We start from the raw sequence: 5,025 nt of genomic DNA on the forward strand, positions 1-5,025 counted from the left end.
CAACGGAGAGTAGCGCGCTTCTTTACAGGATCATTTAGAAATCGCGAAAGCGTTACGGAGATGATAGATAAACTCCAGTGGAAGACTCTGCAGGAGAGACGCTCAGTAGCTCGGTACGGGCTATTGTTGAAGTTTCGAGAACATACCTTCACCGAAGAGTCAAGCAGTATATTGCTCCCTCCTACGTATATATCGCGAAGAGACCATGAGGATAAAATTAAAGAGATTAGAGCCCACACAGAAGCATACCGACAATACTTCTTTCCACGAACAATACGAGACTGGAATAGAAGGGAGAACCGATAGAGGTACTCAGGCTATCCTCCGCCACACACCGTCAGGTGGCTTGCGGAGGATGGATGTAGATGTAGATGTAGACCTGTGAAAAGCAGGTTTTCGTCCTTTTGTGAATCCGTAGAAGCAATAGAACAGCACCCTTGCTGTTGCTTACAAATAAATGAGTAAAAACATAGGAAATACCCGTATGTATAATATTAAATTTCTAGTCTTAGAGCAAAACATAAACAAGAATGTCATACCAACGACACAAAACCATTTCGTTTTGATGTTGGCGACATGTCGTCTGACTAGGGCCTTCCGTCGGGTAGACCGTTCGCCGGGTGCAAGTCTTCCGATTTGACGCCACTTCAGCGACTTGCGCGGCGATGGGAATGAAATGATGATGATTAGGGCAACACAACACCCAGTCCCTGAGCGGAGAAAATGTCCGACCCAGCCGGGAATCGAACCCCGGGCCCTTAGGAAAGACATTCTGTCGCGCTGACCACTCAGCTACCGGGGGCGGACAGTTGATCAGTGATGTTTCATGTGTATTTTGATAAGAGGAGGGTGTGTATCTGGTCCTCGCCTTCTACGCCGCAACCCGCAAAGCATCTATACTGAGCGGGTTATCGTCAACTCGACCCCTATGTTTCCGCAATATCCGGCTCAGCCTGCAGAGGGCTTTCAGGTAAACAGCCACAGTGGGCAGAAGATAGCAGCACGGATCGCTCCAGACATGCAGCTCTTGCTGCACTTGGCGCAAAATGGGCAGTCAATAGGAAAATTGTAACCTTCTGCTGCACGAATACTTCTGCCAGCGTGGAGCCGGCTATAGCCAGTTCCAGTCTTCGCCAGCCAGTGACTAATGTACCACCACCATTTGCACACCGCCTTGCATCAAACGTCGAGTTTGCCTTTCGGAAGGCTGTCCTCCGAGTCTTAGTATTTTTGCACCGTGGACAAGTCGTGCTGCTCGTGCAATAGGCCTTTGAATATGTACTTTGTTTTAAATATAGACTTTTCATTGGTCAAGAGAATTTAATACGAGGGTTATTCGGAAAGTAAGTTTCGATCGGTCGCGAAATGGACACGAAGTGAAAACCCGGTGAAGCTTTGCACAGATGTATGTCTCAGTTGTGAGCGAGTAAAGGTGCCTACAACAACGATGTCTGGCGCCAAATAGGGGGGGCCCGCTGAGAGGCTCCGCCTTAATGAATGCAGCCCACCTAACACAACTGCCACGCACTTCCTTCTTCATGGCAATTCTCAGCTGTACTCTGCAGGGGCAGTGAAGACGCTCCTGCAATCTTTTCGATGGCAAGTGTTCGATCACCCACAACACAGCTCTAATTAGCTCGTCCTGAGTATCATCTATGTTCACATGAAACGCTGGATACGAAGACAACTCTTGGGCGCAGGCTACGCGCTACAGACCAGCGTAGAGAATCGTGGGAAAACACAGGCGGCTGCCTTCTATAACGATGGTGCTGGAAATTTGATATAACGCTCCGACAAATGTGTAAGTCGGAGCGGCGACTATGTAGAGAAGTGTCTGGAAAGTGTAGCTAACTGATTTTCACTGTGGTTTCCATTTAGCGACCGGTAGGAACTTACTTTCCGAACAACGCTCGTATTTGCACTCAAGAACCTATTTATGTTTCGTTGAAGAACAGATGTTGTGACAAACTTTTCCTTCACACTAATAAGAAGAATATCTGGAGAATGTTTATTTCCTTTGGTTGTTCTGCATCAGAAACACCAGATTGTTCATGTTCGAAGTTCACTTGTTCAAATAAACTAGGTGTAACTGTAGCTACTTGTGATCTTGTGGAAGTATTCCGAGCGAGGAATACCCATGTCTGCCTGTGGCTCATTAAAAACTGATTGCATTTCGTTTGATTTCTTATCCCCCATTTTTCTTTATACCTGTATTGTACTGAAAACATCTGTAGAAGAGCAAATGCCGACAAGATGCGCCATGTGCCTTGTTTGAAAACAAACTTGTTCCATTCGCTTACGGTCCTCGCTGTTGACAACAGTAATATTCACTTTATTATACGTCTCAATCGCCCATTCGGAACTGCTCCGTCATTTCTCAGGTTTGTTCTTCTGGCAGTGTTACTTGTAAATTACCAGTGATATGTTGCGGCACAGAATAGTAAAGGGTAGAAATTAGAAAAAAAAATCTTTAAAACTCACATTGTCTCAGCTAAATTCAAGTAATCCCAGAGACAGAAGCAGAAAGCCAGCCATCATGTAGGAAGCGGGTCAAGTCGACGACAACGTCTTTTGAGTGAGGAATAAGCATTCGCAAGAAAAGACGACGGAAAACCAAAGGAAGCGAGACTAGAATATTCGTTTGCTCGTAAGGCACATTGCAAGAAACTGTATCTATTTCTTAAGACCATGTACTGATGCACTGACACAGTCGAGCTATCTCAGCGTTTGCACGTCCACGAGGTGACGTCAGCGACCCTGGCAGAATAAGGACACATTCGATCATTATCAAGCGAGTTTTGTGTCATAGCCTAATGTTATCTCCCTTTACGTACTCCAATTGTCCAGTTCTTGTCATGAGTTGATCATTGGGATAGATGGTATTTATAGTAATACGACTAAGTTCCGTGGTTACGATACTGTAGTGAGTATAGGATGGTTGGAACTTAAATCTACATCTACATTCATACTCCGCAATCCACCTGACGGCGTGTGGCTGAGGGTACCTTGAGTACCTCTATCGGTTCTCCTTTCTATTCCAGTCTCGTATTGTTCGTGGAAACAAAGATTGTCGGTATGCCTCTATGTGGGCTCTAATCTCTCTGATTTTGTCCTCATGGTCTCTTTGCGAGATATACGTAGGAGGGAGCAATATACTGCTTGACTCCTAGGTGAAGGTACGTTCTCGAAACTTCAACAAAATCCCGTACCGAGCTACTGAGCGTCTCACCTATAGAGTCTTGCACTGGAGTTTACCTATCATGTACGTAACGCTTTCGCGATTACCAAATGATCCTGTAAAAAAGCGCGCTGCTCTCCGTTGGATCTTCTCTATCTTTGCTATCAACCCTATCTCGTACGGATCCCACATTGGTGAGAAATATTCAAGCAGTGGGCGAACAAGTGTACTGTAACCTACTTTTTTTTACTGGCAACTATTTAGTCACAACCGATTCAAAGGAGTTAAATGTTTGCACCTGTTCCTGTCCTTCAAAGTAGTCACCAGCGTTATGTAGAACCCGTTGCCAGCGACGTGCAAGGCGTAGTATACCGTTAGCAGAGCCTGTTCTGTTGATGGTGCGAATGGAGCGGTCTACTGCCTGTCGAGTCTCTGGAACAGTACTTCATAATCGGAATAAAATAAAAGGCACAAGGACTCAAGTCCGGGGAGTATGGTGGTTGGTACAGTACTTCCCAGTCCCGTCGACCGAACAGAGCAGCCACAGCTTGCTCTGTATGCGCCCGCGCATTGTCGTGCAAAATGATGGATGGGTTGCGCAGAAAGTCTCGTTGCTTCTTTCGCCAAGTTGGTCCCAAGTGATGCTCCATAAACGAACAGTAATACGACTTAAGTCCTTGTGCATTTGAAGGTGAAGGATCCACTTCGTGGCATTCGCTTCAGAATTGTTCCAGAGATTCGACAGGTAGTAGACCGCTCCATTCGCACCATCAACAGAACAGGCTCTGCTAACGGTATACTACGCCTTCCATATCGCTGGCAACTGGTCCTACACAACGCTGGTGACTACTTTGAAAGACAGTAACAGGTGCAAACATGTAACTCTTTTATATCGGTTGTGAATAAATAGTAGCCACTTCTTAAGTTCCAACCCTCGTATGTTCTAGATGATCCAGCATAGTCTGTGAACTAGCCAAAGATGCAGTCAAAATATTGGTCTTCACCAGACAGACTTCGTGCTGCTCGCTGCCTACCATCTACTAACGGCTAATAGAGAAACTGACTGTCTTCCTACAACACCACATCCAAGAGTACTGCGAGTACCTGAAACCAGCAACAGCAACAGGGCCTCTTGGAATCCACGTTCCTGTTCAACACTGAGGCGTCTTGGGGTGCTGAAATGCACCAGGGATAGGGACGAGATCGTACGATTACCGACACCAAGCACATCAAGGTTGTGCCATCGAGGGTCATTGTGGAATTCGGATTTGGCCCGAGAACTCTCCAGAGCCACTGAGAGAACCACTACGCGCTGGGCAACCGGTGCGCCGCCTGGGTCGCTGACATCACGTTGCGGGCGTGCAAACGCTGAGCTGACTCGACGGACGTCAGCTGCAATCCAACACTCAGCTGAATCAGCAACAACCGAGGCTGCTGCAGAAGAACGACGACTTCAAAACACTGTGAATAAATACACCACTGGCCATTAAAATTGCTCCACCACGAAAATGACGTGCTACAGACGCGAAATTTAACCGACAGGAAGAAGAAGCTGTGATACGCAAATGATTAGCTTTTCAGAGCATTCACACAAGGTTGGCGCCGGTGGCGACACCTACAACGTGCTGACATGAGGAAAGTTTCTAACCGATTTCTAATACACAAACAGAAGTTGACCGGCGTTGCCTGGTGAAACGTTGTTCTAATGCCTCGAGTAAGGAGGAGAAATGCGTACCATCACGTTTTCGACTTTGGTAAAGGTTGGATTGTAGCCTATCGCGATTGCGGTTTATCGTATCGCGACATTGCTGCTCGTGATGGTCGAGATCCAATGACTGTTAGCAGAA

Source organism: Schistocerca gregaria, chromosome 9, assembly GCF_023897955.1.
Source record: "Schistocerca gregaria isolate iqSchGreg1 chromosome 9, iqSchGreg1.2, whole genome shotgun sequence".
In the NCBI taxonomy this organism is placed as follows: Eukaryota; Metazoa; Arthropoda; class Insecta; order Orthoptera; family Acrididae; genus Schistocerca; species Schistocerca gregaria.